The sequence below is a fragment of the Rattus norvegicus genome, chromosome 18 (genome assembly GCF_021556685.1).
Source record: "Rattus norvegicus strain SHRSP/BbbUtx chromosome 18, alternate assembly SHRSP_T2T, whole genome shotgun sequence".
Classification (NCBI taxonomy): domain Eukaryota; kingdom Metazoa; phylum Chordata; class Mammalia; order Rodentia; family Muridae; genus Rattus; species Rattus norvegicus.
The window spans coordinates 65,916,796-65,936,011 of record NC_141551.1 but is presented as its reverse complement, the minus strand read 5'-3'; the positions used below and the strand labels follow the sequence as shown (position 1 = coordinate 65,936,011).

The window sequence follows — 19,216 nt, the reverse complement described above, 5'->3', positions numbered from 1 at the left end:
TTCCCCTTCTTCTATAAGTATGTTCCCCTTCCCACCCACTCCCCCTTTCTGCCCACCCCTGGCATTATCCTACACTGTGGGGTCCAACCTTGGCAGGACCAAGGGTTTCTCCTTCCATTGGTGCCCAACAAGGCCATCCTCTGCTACCTATGCAGTTGGAGCCATGGGTCAGTCCATGTATAGTTTTTGGGTAGACACAAACCTTTAATTCAGCTCTTAAATCAGGAAGACATTCCTCTAATATGGGACATACCTTCTTTTGAAAGTCTATAACAATATAGAAGAAGGAAGCTTTAGCTCTTTGCCTACTTGTTCTCATCTTGCTAACACATCCCTTCCACTGCCATTTGAGCCTACTTCTTCCAGATTCCCGCATACGTAGAAGACCAGCTGAGACATCCAGTCTAGTGGGACTGAACAACTATTAGATTCTTGGACTTTCCATTCATAGCTGACCATTGGATTAGCTGGACTGCAGCCTGTAAGTCATTCTAATAAATACTATCTATCTATCTATCTATCTATCTATCTATCTATCTATCTATCCATCTACAGATATGATCTAGTTATAGTTCAGATTATATGAACTATATCATATATCTATATATCGTATATTCTGATATATAGCTCAAAATATATAAAATATAATATATACTTATATATATCCTATATCACATATATTTGTAGATATAGCTCAGAATATAAAAATACATATTATATATATGTATGTATCTGTCTACATTTCTCTATTCTATCTCCTACTATATCATCTATAGAGTCATATCATAATTTCTATGACTCTAGAGTACCCTGCTGTTTAGTCTACCAGTTGAGTCCACAGTCGAAAGCTAGGTCTTTGTCACCGCTATCAACAGCAAGAATCATATAGTCCTGAGGTGTCTCACAGCAATTAAGCCAATGGCTCCAACAATTGTCACTCTAATAGCTGAGCCTCAGCCTATTTCTTTTACAGCTAATCCATTACCAGGAGTGGGAACAAAGATGACTTTACCTTTATCTACTACTTCGTAGATTTATGGAAACTACCACTTCCCCACTGACTGGGTCTACTACTATAACACTAATCACTTCTATTTTAGCAGAACTCACTGCCACTCAGATACAATGGAATCAAAAAATTGTTTTACTTCTGTGGTAATGCAAGAAGAGCTTTAAAAACAAACAAACAAACAAACAAACAAACAAACAACCCAAAGCCATTTTACTGATTCTTTGTGAATTTTACATCAGGTACTCCATTACCACTCATTTCCTTGGCCCTCTGTATCTGCCCTCTACCCTCAAAATGCAGCCCTCCCCTTGAAAACAAAAAACCAAAACAAACAACAAAACAGCAGACCAACTCATCTTGCCCTGTCAGCTGTGTTGTGTCACAGTAAGTCACACAACACACCCTTTTGCTCAAACAGCTTCATCTGCAAATGTTCATTGCAGTGAATCATTAGTCTGTTTCAAGGCCTCTGGCTTCTGCTATATTCTCAATAGGGGATCCCAACTGGGACTTCTCTTGGGTATCCTGTTGTGTCATGGAGCTCCTCCTGCTTTGGTTCCACAGGACCAGCCCCTTTACACACTCATAGATGGGGTACAAGTTGATGTGGACCAGCTCAAAGGCCTGAATCTGGGCCTGGGTGGTAGCTGACCTGTTCAGTCCACCAGCTCTCCTGTTCCAATGCCACCAGGACCAGCTCTCCTCACTACAGCACCAGGGCCAGCTTTCCACCACTGCCCCAGTGAGGGGCAAGACCAGATTTCCAGCTCTCAGGCCCTCAGACTGGCTCTCCCTCATCCATAACTCCAGAGCCAGCTCTACTGGCTGTTCAGTAAAGGTGAGAAATCTCGCTCCTGAGTGCTGTTGCTGGCAAGGGGCAAGGGCAGGGGCAGTGCCAGGGCCAGGGCCAGGGCCAGGGCCAGGGCCAGGGCCAGGGCTAGGACCAGGACCAGCTCTTCTGCTGTCATGTACTTTGGGTCAGCTCTTCTATGCTTCCCAGCTGCCCAGGAGAGGGGTGGGGCTAGCTCTTCCAACTAGTCTGCCTGCTGTGGACAGCAAGGGGCTGGGAGAGCATCTCCCATGTATCCATGACACTGAAGGGGTTGACGATGGGCAGGTCTCTGTGCAGCCAGCCCTATAACATCAACATGGCCCCAAATGGCACCCAGATCAGGAATGTCGTCATGGCCTTTGGTGGTCTGCTTCTCTTTCTTTCCTGCGTCTCCACCACATACTTGCTCAATGTAGTGGCTCCCACAGCTGTCTTCTGCCCATCCTCTCATGGCAGTGGGTTTGTCTCTTGCTACAAACTAAAAGCAAAACTATAACAAAAGAAATCTCTGATCCCTGAGAATGCAATCAGCAGGTGCCGCTGCCTCCCCCACTGTTTCAGCTCACTGGCTCAGAACAGCATCCAGACGTCACTCGCTCCTGCAGCCAACTTGTGCAACTACCATCAGCTGAACTTTAAGTCTCGATGGAAGTCATGATAGTTAGACTACAAGTAGCATTGAATCAACCCTGCAGCCATTTGTATTATAGCCACTCCTGCTGCTTCAACTGGAGCAACCAGGACTGTCACCACAAACAGCTATCGCTAACAGCTAAATCAACAGGCTTATTGGATATCATGAATGTGCTGCCAAAGTAGCTGGTACATTCATGTCAACTACCTTCTACTTAGAAAATGACACCACCCGCAAGAAAGTAAAGAGATCCCACAAATATCAAGTTCCACAGAATTGACAGCCGCAGGGCTGACGACTACTCCTTTACCTGAACCTTGATGAATAGACTTGAATAAAGAGCTTCAGGTGGACTAAAAGTTGTTATGTACTTAGTATAGGATTACAGTATCAAGCACAGTAGTACCTTCTGTAACTAAGCCTATGAACAAAACATCCACACCATTTTTCTGAATTGCTGTCATAACAGTTCGTGGATGGAACAGCTCTCATGTCTTCTGCTACTCTGGATGCTCTGGCTGAAGCCACAGTAGACAGCCTTGCTCACCGCCCTGGTGCTCTTTGCCCCTTCTGGGCTTCTGCTCTCTTCCCTACCTCTGTGCCTCACTCGGACTTTCTCCTGGTACATCAAGGCCACTCAAAGCTTGGCTAGGGTCTAAGATTAGTGGAGCAGAGGGGTATGGAATATTAGCCCATTGCCAGTGTTCCAATGTCACACTGGCACCCAAACCTGTCACTTCTGTGCCTATGAGATCTTATTTACATTTTATCTGCTTTCTGTCAAGGGTTTGATGGTATCTAATGTTGATAAGACTTTAGTTCATTGAGTTTTCCTCAATGAACTATTCGACTTTAACAACGACTCTCCAAACAATTGGCTGAAAAACTCCCAGGCCAAATTATTAATATTTGTTAGTATTCCCTATCAAAGTAATTTTTGTTTTGAGGAAATTGAATGGAGACCAGTAGGAAGGAAGAGTTTTGTTGCCAAGAGCATGTTGATTTTTTGTAATAGCACTGAACTCATGCAAAGAATTTTATATAAACAGAATAATTTTAAGCACCATACTTTGGTACCTTAATTACACAATTTCTTTTCTTTTTTTCTCCTTACACATTTGCTGTTTAGTACCATAGTTATTAGAATTGTTTGATGGTTATTATGTAAATTTATAGTCACTCAGTTGAGCATTAAGCTTGTACCCAGGGACAGATTCCCATGATATTGAAGGATACACAGAAGGACCACAAACACAGTAGACCAAAAATAACCAATTTCCTGTTCACTTAGAATTGTTGACTATTATAGAGGTGTAAATGGATTTTGCCCTTTCTTTCCTTCCTGGGCTCTTTCCAGTTTTACTTCATCAGAAACAAAGAGAGTAAGCCAGGAATAATACATATTCATAAACACCTTCAGAATTGATTCCGGTGTAGAGTCAGTTTTAAGACATCAAACCAATCAATAAACCAAGGACATTCTGAGGTGGTGCCATTTTACTAGTGAGCTCAGTGAAACTAATACAAAGTATGAAATATTTTTAATCATTAAAAAGAAAGTCTAATTTTAAGTGAGAATTAAAAACATGAAATAAAATATTATCCAGTTTAATTCAGTCAATGAAAAAAGAACTAAAAAGAAACAAGAAAAAATAATTTCTTTTAGATGTGTCACATGTGATTTGACTTAGAAAATACAAAAAATCTGGTGAAAAATTTAAGCGATATATTTAGTAGTTACAACAGTAGTAGTAGTAGTAGTAGTAGTAGTAGTAGTAGTAGTAGTAGTAATACTAGTAAATGTTAGTGGTTCTTCAATTGTTATCTTACTAATTATGACATAATTTTACTAATATATAAAAATATTGAGGTTGTAATGTGTAACCTTGAAAAGAATTACATTAAACTATAGGCTTAAGATTGTGTACTTCACTGGAAATGTTTTTCATACTTGCTAAAAGTAAAATTATATTATATTTCAATGTTAGATAAAGTCATAGATTTTAGTTATATGAGAAGTTGGCCTTTCTAGGTGTTGAGGTGCCTACAGAAGCATTTAATGGAGAATATAACCATGAATTAAGAAGAGTAATTACCTCTAACAGGAAGGGCAAGAAGGGTTGGTGGAAAACATTTTCAGGAAGAGGTGGTTCTAATTATACATAAGGAAATGTTCTCTCTGAACTGGGTGGTGGGAATTTGACTACTTCCCAGATTTCTTCATAAGGAATAGGTCAGTATTTTAATACATGAAATGCTTCTTATCAAACATTTTAATTTTGGGGCTTGGGCATGCTATGTGATATGGAGAATTGATTAAAATGGATTCAGAAGAAAATTCTAAATATTCATAAGTCATGGAAATCATCTGTGATTTTTACCCTATGAGTAATAGGGCAACATTTAGGACTTTGGTCAGGACATGAATTTAAGTAGATTTATATTATAAATAAACCTTTTGGTTACATTATAAAAATGAATCTGTGATAAATATGGGAGGCAGAAGACAGCATATGGTGGAAACTTGTACAATCAATGCTCCCATTTCAGCATATAACAGAATCAGGACTATAAAGAACAGTCAACTATGCATTCAACCATATTATGACTGGAATTAAGTTGCCACCTGATTAAATATTCTACAGGAAATTTTCACTTTCTCTAAAGAATACCGTTTTTCATTTTTCAGCTCATAGAAATCAGGCCTGGTAGTAAAAGCCTATATTTTCAGCTACTTGGGAGGCTGAGGCAGAAGGATCTCAATTTAAGGGTAGTCTGTGTGAGTGAAGACCAATCTGGGCAACCTTGAGGCCCTGTCTCAAAATGAGAAGTAAGTAAAAGGGTTGTGGGTATATTAATCAGTGTAGATGACTAGCCTAGAATGTATCAGACCCTGTGGTAAATGCTTAACCTTACAATCAATCAATTAGTCAATCAACAATCAGTCAATCAGTCAATCAATTAGTCTGCCAATTAATTTTTTTTCATATTTTTATTGTGGCTTCCTTTGTCTAAGTAACCTAATTACATAAATCTCTCATTTTATTATATTCCAACTGTACTTCCAAACCACTCTTCTGTATTCCCCCCTATAGCTAGCCCTAACTTTATACAAAGCCATGATAGTCTCAGTGGCCCTCATCTACAGCTTCCCTTAGTCCTCTTTTCCTATCTATGTGCACTGAGGCCCTTTTAGTTCTGGATCTAACCTTCCTTTACAAACTAGGGCCAAGTCATCCCTCCATAAACAGCCTTTTCTTTGCTTTCCTAATACTTTACTCACTGCCTTGACTCACATTTTATCTTAATACACTGCCTCACTGTCACCTGTCCACTATTTCCTCTAAGCTGAATTCAATGAATTCTCCAGTTCTGTTCCAGTTTCCCACATATAAAACCTTTCCCCAGTGTAAGTTCTAGGAGATGCTCCAGTCTCCTGAAACTGTTTTTACCCTATCTTCCTTTCCTGGTGTGGACAACCTTGAGCTCTGAGACTGCTGGGTTTGACTGTACATTGAGCTCTGAAAAGGACCATAACCACTCATTACTGAGACTTTGTATCCTGCTCTAATCTTGGTTTAGAATTATCCAAAAGCTGATGGTAAGCCACTTATGGTTTTGGATCTGATAAGCACCCATTTCTCTCTAAGAACAGATTTTCTTCAATTTGTAGTCTGACTTCACATTCTAATATCCAATCTATTTGCTGCAATTAATTTTCGTTTTTATTTATTCTCGCATATATTACATTCCAACATCCATTTACTTTACTTCCCTTTCCCCAGTCTCTTCCCTCCATCTAACTTTTCCCAGGATACACCCGCCACACCTTCTGCTCCACTTAGAAAAAAGCAAAAAAGCTACAGAATACCCAACATACAGTCCACAGAACTCAAAAAGGCCAACAAACTGAAGGGCCCAAGTGAGAATACCTCAGTCCCACTTGGGAGGGAGAAGAAAGCAACCACAGGGGAGAGGGAGGGAAGGGACAGGGGAGGGGAAGGGATAGGGATGGGGGAGAGGAGAACATGATCTGGTATTGGGTGGGGGAAAAGGACTGAAGCCCTGAGGGACAACAGAAAGAATGGAAACAGGCAACCTTAGGAAGAAAGAGGTTGGAGGACCCTCTAGAATGTACCAGAGACCTGGGAAGTAAGAGACCCTCTGGATCCAAAGGGAGGTGACTGTACGTTAAAGGCCCTACAGTGGAGAGAGGGAACTTATTGAGTCCACCTCCAGCAGAAAGACAGGTCATCAAGTGAGGGATGGGGTTGCTATCCCACAGCCAAAGCTCTGACCCATTATTCTTCCTGTCTATAAGAAATGCAGGGATGGAAATGGAGAAGAGCCTGAGGAAAAAAAGGTCCAGTGACAAAGTGGGATCCAGCTCAAGGGAAGGCCCCAAGACCTGACACCATTACTGAGGCTATGGGGGGTTCACAAAATGGGACCTGTCATGACTGCTCTCCAAAAGACCCAACAAGTAGCTGAAAGCGTCAGATGCAGATATGTGCACCCAACCAATGAATAGAAGCTGCTGACCCCTCTGGTTGAATTAGGGGAAAGCTAGAGGAAGCTGAGGAGGAGGGCAGCCCTGTAGGAGGACCAGCAGTCTCAATTAACCTGGATCCCCCTGGATCTCTCAGACCCTGGATCACCAACCAGGCAGCCTACACCAGCTGAGATGAGGCCTCCAACACATATACAGCAGTGGACTCCTGGGTCTGGGTTCAGTCAGAGAAGATGCACCTAACCCTCAAGAGACTGGAGGCCCCAGGGAGTTTAGAGGTCTGGTAGGGTGGATGGGGTCAGGATATCCTTGTGGAGACTGGAGGGTGGGGAGGAGGTATGGGATGTGGAACAGTTGAGGGGTGGACCTGGAGGGAAATAAAATCTGGAGTGTAAAAATTAATTAATTAATTAATTAATTAATAAAAAAGAAAAAAGCAGGCTTTCCAGGAACATCAACCAAGCACAGTATAACAAACTATAATAAACCAAGAGCATATTCTCACATCAAGGCTGGGGAAGGCTACCCAATAGGAAGAAAAGGGTCCCGAAGGCAGGCCAAAGAATCAGAGACATCCCACTCCCACTATTAGGAATCTCACAAGCTATACAACCAGAACATATATACTGCAATTAATTTTAGTGAGTCCCGAAACTCTGTCTCCTTTTATGTCTATTACTGTCAACTCTTACTTTTTTCTTGGGTGAACCTTAGTTTCTGGATTGGATTGAGGGATCTGAAGGCCTTAGAATGTTCTGTCTGTGCACATGGCTGTCATCCCCCAAGATTCTGTGAATAGGAACAATTACCTCATATTGACCTTTCAGGGTCAACATAAATGTTGAACCCTTTCTCCACCCTGGGAGTTGCAGAGCCCTTGTATTTGACTACTCGTACACTTGGGTCATTGGAATGGCTCTAAATTATGATGACAACACCACCCTGGCTTGGCCTTCAGTAAATATGTAGACTTCCTCCATGGACTTTAAAACAATATTCCTTTCAGTGGGAAATCCTACTTGGAACAAAGAGCACAAACATCTCCAAATCTTTAACAGTCAAATTCATGTTCTTTTTTTTTTTTTTTTTTTTTTTTTTTTTTTTTTTTCTTGCTACAACCAAACTTTTATTAATCTTTTTTTTTTTTTTTTTTATTAACTTGAGTATTTCTTATATACATTTCGAGTGTTATTCCCTTTCCCGGTTTCCGGGCAAACATCCCCCTCCCCCCTCCCCTTCCTTATGGGTGTTCCCCTCCCAACCCTCCCCCCATGGCCGCCCTCCCCCCATAGACTAGTTCACTGTGGGTTCAGTCTTAGCAGGACCCAGGGCTTCCCCTTCCACTGGTGCTCTTACTAGGATATTCATTGCTACCTATGGGCTCAGAGTCCAGGGTCAGTCCATGTATAGTCTTTAGGTAGTGGCTTAGTCCCTGGAAGCTCTGGTTGCTTGGCATTGTTGTACTTTTGGGGTCTCGAGCCCCTTCAAGCTCTTCCAGTTCTTTCTCTGATTCCTTCAATAGGGGACCTATTCTCAGTTCAGTGGTTTGCTGCTGGCATTCGCCTCTATATTTGCTGTATTCTGGCTGTGTCTCTCAGGAGCGATCTACATCCGGCTCCTGTCGGTCTGCACTTCTTTGCTTCATCCATCTTGTCTAATTGGGTGGCTGTATATGTATGGGCCACATGTGGGGCAGGCTCTGAATGGGTGTTCCTTCAGTCTCTGTTTTAATCTTTGCCTCTCCCTTCCCTGCCAAGGGTATTCTTTTTCCTCATTTAAAGAAGGAGTGAAGCATTCACATTTTGATCATCCGTCTTGAGTTTCGTTTGTTCTAGGGATCTAGGGTAATTCAAGCATTTGGGCTAATAGCCACTTATCAATGAGTGCATACCATGTATGTCTTTCTGTGATTGGGTTAGCTCACTCAGGATCATATTTTCCAGTTCCAACCATTTGCCTACGAATTTCATAAACTCGTTGTTTTTGATAGCTGAGTAATATTCCATTGTGTAGATGTACCACATTTTCTGTATCCATTCCTCTGTTGAAGGGCATCTGGGTTCTTTCCAGCTTCTGGCTATTATAAATAAGGCTGCGATGAACATAGTGGAGCACGTGTCTCTTTTATATGTTGAGGCATCTTTTGGGTATATGCCCAAGAGAGGTATAGCTGGATCATCAGGCAGTTCAATGTCCAATTTTCTGAGGAACCTCCAGACTGATTTCCAGAATGGTTTTACCAGTCTGCAATCCCACCAACAATGGAGGAGTGTTCCTCTTTCTCCACATCCTCGCCAGCATCTGCTGTCACCTGAGTTTTTGATCTTAGCCAATCGCACTGGTGTGAGGTGAAATCTCAGGGTTGTTTTGATTTGCATTTCCCTTATGACTAAAGATGTTGAACATTTCTTTAGGTGTTTCTCAGCCATTCGGCATTCCTCAGCTGTGAATTCTTTGTTTAGCTCTGAACCCCATTTTTTAATAGGGTTATTTGTTTCCCTGCGGTCTAACTTCTTGAGTTCTTTGTATATTTTGGAAATAAGGCCTCTATCTGTTGTAGGATTGGTAAAGATCTTTTCCCAATCTGTTGGTTGCCGTTTTGTCCTAACCACAGTGTCCTTTGCCTTACAGAAGCTTTGCAGTTTTATGAGATCCCATTTGTCGATTCTTGATCTTAGAGCATAAGCCATTGGTGTTTTGTTCAGGAAATTTTTTCCAGTGCCCATGTGTTCCAGATGCTTCCCTAGTTTTTCTTCTATTAGTTTGAGTGTGTCTGGTTTGATGTGGAGGTCCTTGATCCACTTGGACTTAAGCTTTGTACAGGGTGATAAGGATGGATCGATCTGCATTCTTCTACATGTTGCCCTCCAGTTGAACCAGCACCATTTGCTGAAAATACTATCTTTTTTCCATTGGATGGTTTTGGCTCCTTTGTCAAAAATCAAGTGACCATAGGTGTGTGGGTTCATTTCTGGGTCTTCAATTCTATTCCATTGGTCTATCTGTCTGTCTCTGTACCAATACCATGCAGTTTTTATCACTATTGCTCTGTAATACTGCTTGAGTTCAGGGATAGTGATTCCCCCTGAAGTCCTTTTATTGTTGAGGATAGCTTTAGCTATCCTGGGTTGTTTGTTATTCCAGATGAATTTGCAAATTGTTCTGTCTAACTCTTTGAAGAATTGGATTGGTATTTTGATGGGGATTGCATTGAATCTGTAGATTGCTTTTGGTAAAATGGCCATTTTTACCATATTAATCCTGCCAATCCATGAGCATGGGAGATCTTTCCATCTTCTGAGGTCTTCTTCAATTTCTTTCCTCAGTGTCTTGAAGTTCTTATTGTACAGATCTTTTACTTGCTTGGTTAAAGTCACACCGAGGTACTTTATATTATTTGGGTCTATTATGAAGGGTGTCGTTTCCCTAATTTCTTTCTCGGCTTGTTTCTCTTTTGTATAGAGGAAGGCAACTGATTTATTTGAGTTAATTTTATACCCAGCCACTTTGCTGAAGTTGTTTATCAGCTTTAGTAGTTCTCTGGTGGAACTTTTGGGATCACTTAAATATACTATCATGTCATCTGCAAATAGTGATATTTTGACCTCTTCTTTTCCGATCTGTATCCCTTTGATCTCCTTTTGTTGTCTGATTGCTCTGGCTAGAACTTCAAGAACTATATTGAATAAGTAGGGAGAGAGTGGGCAGCCTTGTCTAGTCCCTGATTTTAGTGGGATTGCTTCAAGTTTCTCTCCATTTAGTTTAATGTTAGCAACTGGTTTGCTGTATATGGCTTTTACTATGTTTAGGTATGGGCCTTGAATTCCTATTCTTTCCAGGACTTTTATCATGAAGGGGTGTTGAATTTTGTCAAATGCTTTCTCAGCATCTAATGAAATGATCATGTGGTTCTGTTCTTTCAGTTTGTTTATATAATGGATCACGTTGATGGTTTTCCGTATATTAAACCATCCCTGCATGCCTGGGATGAAGCCTACTTGATCATGGTGGATGATTGTTTTGATGTGCTCTTGAATTCGGTTTGCCAGAATTTTATTGAGTATTTTTGCGTCGATATTCATAAGGGAAATTGGTCTGAAGTTCTCTTTCTTTGTTGTGTCTTTGTGTGGTTTAGGTATAAGAGTAATTGTGGCTTCGTAGAAGGAATTCGGTAGGGCTCCATCTGTTTCAATTTTGTGGAATAGTTTGGATAATATTGGTATGAGGTCTTCTATGAAGGTTTGATAGAATTCTGCACTAAACCCGTCTGGACCTGGGCTCTTTTTGGTTGGGAGACCTTTAATGACTGCTTCTATTTCCTTAGGAGTTATGGGGTTGTTTAACTGGTTTATCTGTTCCTGATTTAACTTCGATACCTGGTATCTGTCTAGGAAATTGTCCATTTCCTGAAGATTTTCAAATTTTGTTGAATATAGGTTTTTATAGTAAGATCTGATGATTTTTTGAATTTCCTCCGAATCTGTAGTTATGTCTCCCTTTTTATTTCTGATTTTGTTAATTTGGACACACTCTCTGTGTCCTCTCGTTAGTCTGGCTAAGGGTTTATCTATCTTGTTGATTTTCTCAAAGAACCAACTTTTGGTTCTGTTGATTCTTTCTATGGTCCTTTTTGTTTCTACTTGGTTGATTTCAGCTCTGAGTTTGATTATTTCCTGCCTTCTACTCCTCCTGGGTGTATTTGCTTCTTTTTGTTCTAGAGCTTTTAGGTGTGCTGTCAAGCTGCTGACATATGCTCTTTCCTGTTTCTTTCTGCAGGCACTCAGCGCTATGAGTTTTCCTCTTAGCACAGCTTTCATTGTGTCCCATAAGTTTGAGTATGTTGTATCTTCATTTTCATTAAATTCTAAAAAGTTTTTAATTTCTTTCTTTATTTCTTCCTTGACCAGGTTATCATTGAGTAGAGCATTGTTCAATTTCCACGTATATGTGGGCATTCTCCCCTTACTGTTATTGAAGACCAGTTTTAGGCCGTGGTGGTCCGATAGCACGCATGGGATTATTTCTATCTTTCTGTACCTGTTGAGGCCCGTTTTTTGACCAATTATATGGTCAATTTTGGAGAAAGTACCATGAGGAGCTGAGAAGAAGGTATATCCTTTTGCTTTAGGATAGAATGTTCTATAAATATCCGTTAAGTCCATTTGGCTCATGACTTCTCTTAGTCTGTCTACATCACTGTTTAATTTCTGTTTCCATGATCTGTCCATTGATGAGAGTGGGGTGTTGAAATCTCCCACTATTATTGTGTGAGGTGCAATGTGTGTTTTGAGCTTTAGTAAGGTTTCTTTTACATATGTAGGTGCCCTTGTATTTGGGGCATAGATATTTAGGATTGAGAGTTCATCTTGGTTGATTTTTCCTTTGATGAATATGAAGTGTCCTTCCTTATCTTTTTTGATGACTTTTAGTTGGAAATTGATTTTATTTGATATTAGAATGGCTACTCCAGCTTGCTTCTTCTGACCATTTGCTTGGAAAGTTGTTTTCCAGCCTTTCACTCTGAGGTAGTGTCTGTCTTTGTCTCTGAGGTGTGTTTCCTGTAGGCAGCAGAATGCAGGGTCCTCGTTGCGTATCCAGTTTGTTAATCTATGTCTTTTTATTGGGGAGTTGAGGCCATTGATATTGAGAGATATTAAGGAATAGTGATTATTGCTTCCCGTTATATTCATATTTGATGTGAGGTTATGTTTGTGTGCTTTCATTCTCTTTGTTTTGTTGCCAAGACGATTAGTTTCTTGCTTCTTCTAGGGTATAGCTTGCCTCCTTATGTTGGGCTTTACCATTTATTATCCTTTGTAGTGCTGGATTTGTAGAAAGATATTGTGTAAATTTGGTTTTGTCATGGAATATCTTGGTTTCTCCATCAATGTTAATTGAGAGTTTTGCTGGATACAGTAATCTGGGCTGGCATTTGTGTTCTCTTAGGGTCTGTATAACATCAGTCCAGGATCTTCTGGCCTTCATAGTTTCTGGCGAGAAGTCTGGTGTGATTCTGATAGGTCTGCCTTTATATGTTACTTGACCTTTTTCCCTTACTGCTTTTAATATTCTTTCTTTATTTTGTGCGTTTGGTGTTTTGACAATTATGTGACGGGAGGTGTTTCTTTTCTGGTCCAATCTATTTGGAGTTCTGTAGGCTTCCTGTATGTCTATGGGTATCTCTTTTTTTAGGTTAGGGAAGTTTTCTTCTATGATTTTGTTGAAGATATTTACTGGTCCTTTGAGCTGGGAGTCTTCACTCTCTTCTATACCTATTATCCTTAGGTTTGATCTTCTCATTGAGTCCTGGATTTCCTGTATGTTTTGGACCAGTAGCTTTTTCCGCTTTACATTATCTTTGACAGTTGAGTCAATGATTTCTATGGAATCTTCTGCTCCTGAGATTCTCTCTTCCATCTCTTGTATTCTGTTGGTGAAGCTTGTATCTACAGCTCCTTGTCTCTTCTTTTGGTTTTCTATATCCAGGGTTGTTTCCATGTGTTCTTTCTTGATTGCTTCTATTTCCATTTTTAATTCCTTCAACTGTTTGATTGTGTTTTCCTGGAATTCTTTCAGGGATTTTTGCGATTCCTCTCTGTAGGCTTTTACCTGTTTATTAATGTTTTCCTGTGCTTCCCTAAGTGTGTTCAGGTCTTTCCTGAAGTCCTCCAGCATCATGATCAAATATGATTTTGAAACTAGATCTTGCTTTTCTGGTGTGTTTGGATATTCCATGTTTGTTTTGGTGGGAGAATTGGGCTCCGATGATGGCATGTAGTCTTGGTTTCTGTTGCTTGGGTTCCTGCGCTTGCCTCTCGCCATCAGATTATCTCTAGTGTTACTTTGTTCTGCTATTTCTGACAGTGGCTAGACTGTCCTATAAGCCTGTGTGTCAGGAGTGCTGTATACCTGTTTTCCTCTCTTTCAGTCAGTTATGGGGACAGAGTGTTCTGCTTTCGGGCGTGTAGTTTTTCCTCTCTACAGGTCTTCAGCTGTTCCTGAGGGCCTGTGTCTTGAGTTCACCAGGCAGCTTTCTTGCAGCAGAAAATTTGGTCTTACCTGTGGTCCCGAGGCTCAGGTTTGCTCGTGGGGTGCTGTCCAGGGGCTCTCTGCAGCGGCAGCAACCAGGAAGACCTGTGCCGCCCCTTCCGGGAGCTTCAGTGCACCAGGGTTCCAGATGGTCTTTGGCTTTTTCCTCTGGCGTCCGAGATGTGTGTGCAGGGAGCAGTCTCTTCTGGTTTCCCAGGCCTGTCTGCCTCTCTGAAGGTTTAGCTCTCCCTCCCACGGGATTTGGGTGCAGAGAACTGTTTATCCGGTCTGTTTCCTTCAGGGTCCGGCGGTGTCTCCGGCAGGGGTCCTGCCGCTCCTGGGCCCTCCCCCACGGGAGCCCAGAGGCCTTATACAGTTTCCTCTTGGGCCAGGGATGTGGGCAGGGGTGAGCAGTGTTGGTGGTCTCTTCCGCTCTGCAGCCTCAGGAGTGCCCACCTGACCAGGCGGTTGGGTCTCTCTCTCACCGGGTCTGGGAGCAGAGAGCTGCTGCGGGCCGGGATCCGCGGGTGTGGGACTTCCGGTAAACACAGAACGTGCCGGGTTCTAGAGAAATTCTGCTTCCGTGTGTCCCAAGCTCACCAGGCAGCTTTCTTGCAGCAGAAAATTTGGTCTTACCTGTGGTCCCGAGGCTCAAGTTCGCTCGTGGGGTGCTGCCCAGGGGCTCTCTGCAGCGGCAGCAACCAGGAAGACCTGTGCCGCCCCTTCCGGGAGCTTCAGTCCACCAGGATTCCAGATGGTCTTTGGCTTTTTCCTCTGGCGTCCGAGATGTGTGTGCAGGGAGCAGTCTCTTCTGGTTTCCCAGGCCTGTCTGCCTCTCTGAAGGTTTAGCTCTCCCTCCCACGGGATTTGGGTGCAGAGGACTGTTTATCCGGTCTGTTTCCTTCAGGGTCCGGCGGTGTCTGTGGCAGGGGTCCTGCCGCTCCTGGGCCCTCCCCCACGGGAGCCCAGAGGCCTTATACAGTTTCCTCTTGGGCCAGGGATGTGGGCAGGGGTGAGCAGTGTTGGTGGTCTCTTCCGCTCTGCAGCCTCAGGAGTGCCCACCTGACCAGGCGGTTGGGTCTCTCTCTCACCGGGTCTGGGAGCAGAGAGCTGCTGCGGGCCGGGATCCGCGGGTGTGGGACTTCCGGTAAACACAGAACGTGCCCGGTTCTAGAGAAATTCTGCTTCCGTGTGTCCCAAGCTCACCAGGCAGCTTTCTTGCAGCAGAAAATTTGGTCTTACCTGTGGTCCCGAGGCTCAGGTTTGCTCGTGGGGTGCTGTCCAGGGGCTCTCTGCAGCGGCAGCAACCAGGAAGACCTGTGCCGCCCCTTCCGGGAGCTTCAGTGCACCAGGGTTCCAGATGGTCTTTGGCTTTTTCCTCTGGCGTCCGAGATGTGTGTGCAGGGAGCAGTCTCTTCTGGTTTCCCAGGCCTGTCTGCCTCTCTGAAGGTTTAGCTCTCCCTCCCACGGGATTTGGGTGCAGAGAACTGTTTATCCGGTCTGTTTCCTTCAGGGTCCGGCGGTGTCTCCGGCAGGGGTCCTGCCGCTCCTGGGCCCTCCCCCACGGGAGCCCAGAGGCCTTATACAGTTTCCTCTTGGGCCAGGGATGTGGGCAGGGGTGAGCAGTGTTGGTGGTCTCTTCCGCTCTGCAGCCTCAGGAGTGCCCACCTGACCAGGCGGTTGGGTCTCTCTCTCCAAATTCATGTTCTTAACAAATGAGGCCAAACTCATTTTTAATTTTTCCCCAATTCTTAGCCATATGGGGCAAAATAGGAAATTAATAATTGGTTATCAAGTAGAAATGTATGAAGAAGCTGACATTACTTAGGTCTTTTAAAAGGTCACGATAAAGATTCATGTCTCACCAGAAAAGCAGGGATAATAATAGTTAATTATTATAGATATTTTAAGGATTAGATATAAGTAGTGTCTTACACACCCACTGGAGAAGGCATAAAGTGTCTATAATGTGAATAATATTTTAATCAAATATTATGTCAGATACACAATTATAATCGTTGAAAGCAAGCTGTTCTTGTTTTGCTTTTTTTGACAGGCTTTATTCTTAGATCATGTTCTAGATCCACAAGCTGAGTGGAAAGGACACAGAAGAAAATATGTTTTGATGCATATAAAAGTTTTTTTTGTTCGAGTGTATATTTCTTAAAATTGATTGAACCTGAACTCTGTTCTTTTCACTTCTTTACTTAAGGCAGGACCTACTTATGTACCATACGATGATCTACATAGTATGTGCCCAATTTGACTTGAAATAATGGCAATTATTCTGTCTCAGATTCCAAGGGCTGGGATTGCAGGCATGTACTTCAGTCATGCCCTAAAAACATCCTTATAAATGTTCATTTAATATTTGAGGTCTCGTTTGTCCAAAAAGCCGCCAAGATGGTTGAAGTGGAGCAGAAGAAGAAGTGAACCTTCCACAAGTTTACATGCCGGCCTGGTATTGGCACCTCCCCCCCCCCTCCGATTCATACCCCTCAAGTAGCAGAGGCCAATAAAGACTCGTTATTTTTAAAAAAAATGTGCATATATATATAAAGTCTCTGATGAAAGAGCTCTTCAAAGCAAAAGGGATATAATTATATATACATATGAATATATATGTCAAATTTTGCATCAAAATAATTTTCAGCTTCTAACCAGGGTCCTTAAGTCACATTATGATATTATAGAATATAATAGTTTTAGTTTTGGAAGCAGGAGGGATAGGAACATTTTGGATTTATAAGGAAAGAACTTCCTTACACAGTAGACTACCTTAAGGCTTAGTATCAGCCCTGAGAAAAGTCACAGACTTGCTGACTTGGTCACTATGGCTAAAACACAGATAAATTACACAAATACCCCTTGTTTTTTGTTTTATTGTGACACATATGTGCCATTAGGATTTTTTTCTGAAATTCACCAGGCACATATACACATCTCTCCCCCCTTTCTTATTAATTTAGTAATTTAATTTATATCCTGATTGCAGCTCCCCCCCTCCTCCCAATCCCTCCCTCTCCCCACCCTCCCCATACCCACCTGTCTTTCTACTCAGAGGCTTCCCATAGATATCAAGTTGCAGCAGGGCCAGGTGTATCTCCTCCTGTTAAACCCAGATAAGGGAGCCCCAGTTAGAGGAAAGAAGTCCAAAGACAGGCAACATGGTCAGAGAAAACCCTTGTTCTAGTTGTTAGGGGTCTCGAATGAAGGCCAAAATACAGATCTGTTACATATGTGTAGGTGGTTTAGGTCTGTCCCAAGCATGCTCTCTGGTTGGTGATTCAGGCTCTGTGAGCCCCTAGGGGCCCAGGTTAGTTGATTTTGTAGGGTTTGAACCGGACGGGGGAGTGTCCTGACTCCTCTGGCTGCTTCAATCCTTCCTGTCCCCTTTCCACCAGATTACCCAAACTCTGCCCAATGTTTGGCTGTGGGTCTTTTGTATCAGTTTTCCTAGCTGCTGGGTGAAACCTCTCAGAGGACAGTTCTACTAGGTTCCTGTCTGCAATCCTAGAGGAATATCATTAATAGTGACAGGGCTAAGTTCTCTCTCATGGCATGGGTCTCAAGTTAGGCTAGCCATTGTTTGGTCCTCCCCTCAATTTCCGTCCCTTCTTTCCCCCTGCACACGTTGTAGGCAGGACAAACTGTGGGTCAAAGGTTTTGTGGGTGGTTTGGTGTCCTCATCCCTTCCTTGCAATCCTTGCCTAGTTACAGGAGGTGACCGCTTCAGTCTACATTCCCACAGCTGCTAGGAGTCTCCTCTGGGTTCATCTTCGTGGGTTCCTGGGAGTTTCCTTTGTCTTAGGTTTCTAGTTTGTCCCAGAGATGCTCCCCCCCTCCAACAAATCCATCCGAGTTCTTCCTCCCTCTATCACCTCCATACTCGATCATACTCTTGTTCCCCTCCCCACTTCTCCCCCCAGGTCCTTCCCTCTCTCAAACCTTCCCTTTAAACAAGCAGAAAAGACATTTTCTTTGATTAAAAAAAATCTTCCAGGGTTGGGGATTTAGCTCAGTGGTAGAGCACTTGCCTAGGAAGCGCAAGAAGGCCCTGGGTTCGGTCCCCAGCTCCGAAAAAAAGAACCAAAAAAAAAAAAATCTTCCGTTTAACCATCTTGATAATTAACTCAAAAGCCAAAAAGCCAGCAAAGACTAGAGTGTCCTCAGGACCATCTTCTTCAGTCAGTCATTCCTTGCTCTCCTGGATCCAGTTAGTTATAGGCTGTGCTGAGTGCTTCAGGGAATAGGGACTAACTGAAGAAGAAGGGACAGTCTGCTAATGTAATCCTCTTTACATTCTGTAAGATGTTTTACCTTCTGGATTAGGAAAACCAGCTATATGCAGAAAAGTGTGGTTTTGCCCCAAGTTTCTGTTTTGAGTGTGGCTGATTATTATTACACTGTCATCATATTTTTGAGTTTCTTCTGATTACTCTTGAATTATTCAATCTTTCCTGTATATACAGCATAGATTTGCTACAAACTATAGTAAGACCATGGTATTATAATATCACATATATCTGCAGAACATTTCGGTTTTTAGTGCTTACTTTAATTTCTAACAGCTACCAATATTGTTTTCATACTTTGAAATCCTGTGTCTGAAAACTTGGTTGTCTTGTTATCAAAGCTACTGAAGACGAAGGACCAGCATCCCTTTCTTTACGATGTTACTTGAGCTGGGAAGTCGAAGCTGTCATAAACCAAAGAAATAATCAGAGCACTTAGAAAATTTCTGAGTAACATAATTAGAATCAAGGTTTTAGCTTTTCCCTTGAGACAACAGTATACTTCATCCTTCGGCTAATGACTGAGAAGTAGGCCCCCGGCATTTTCATCCCAACAGCAAAGAATGGCCTACTAGCAAAGATTTACCTTATCATAATGGCAGGACATTCCAATTTCCTTTGGGAAGGAAATTCTTCTTGGAAAAATGATCTTTCTAAGAAACTTCTGACAAGGCAACGAGAGGCGTCCGGGCTCTCTGCTCACACGGCAGCCCAAGTGTACTGTTCGCTGTTGACCTTTCAGGGGAAGTAAGGAATTACCAACATTCCTACTAAACAAGTAGCCTTTGTGGTATAAAAAAAGCCATTTTTTTTACCCAGAAAATTTAACTATAATCTGTTGTTTTATGTTTCAACTACTCTTAAAAACAAAGAAACAAACATACAAAACAGCAACAATAACAAA

General features: G+C 42.4%; 1 protein-coding gene across 1 annotated transcript in view; it reads left to right on the top strand.

Annotated features, from left to right (window-relative positions):
* The first annotated feature begins 726 nt into the window (after positions 1 to 726).
* The window catches only part of Dynap (dynactin associated protein), a 32,069-nt gene continuing 13,579 nt past the window's right edge, over positions 727 to 19,216 (top strand). Inside the window, 1 exon segment of the mRNA NM_001400775.1 lies at positions 727 to 1,850. The gene's annotated coding sequence lies outside the window, so the exon portion shown is untranslated.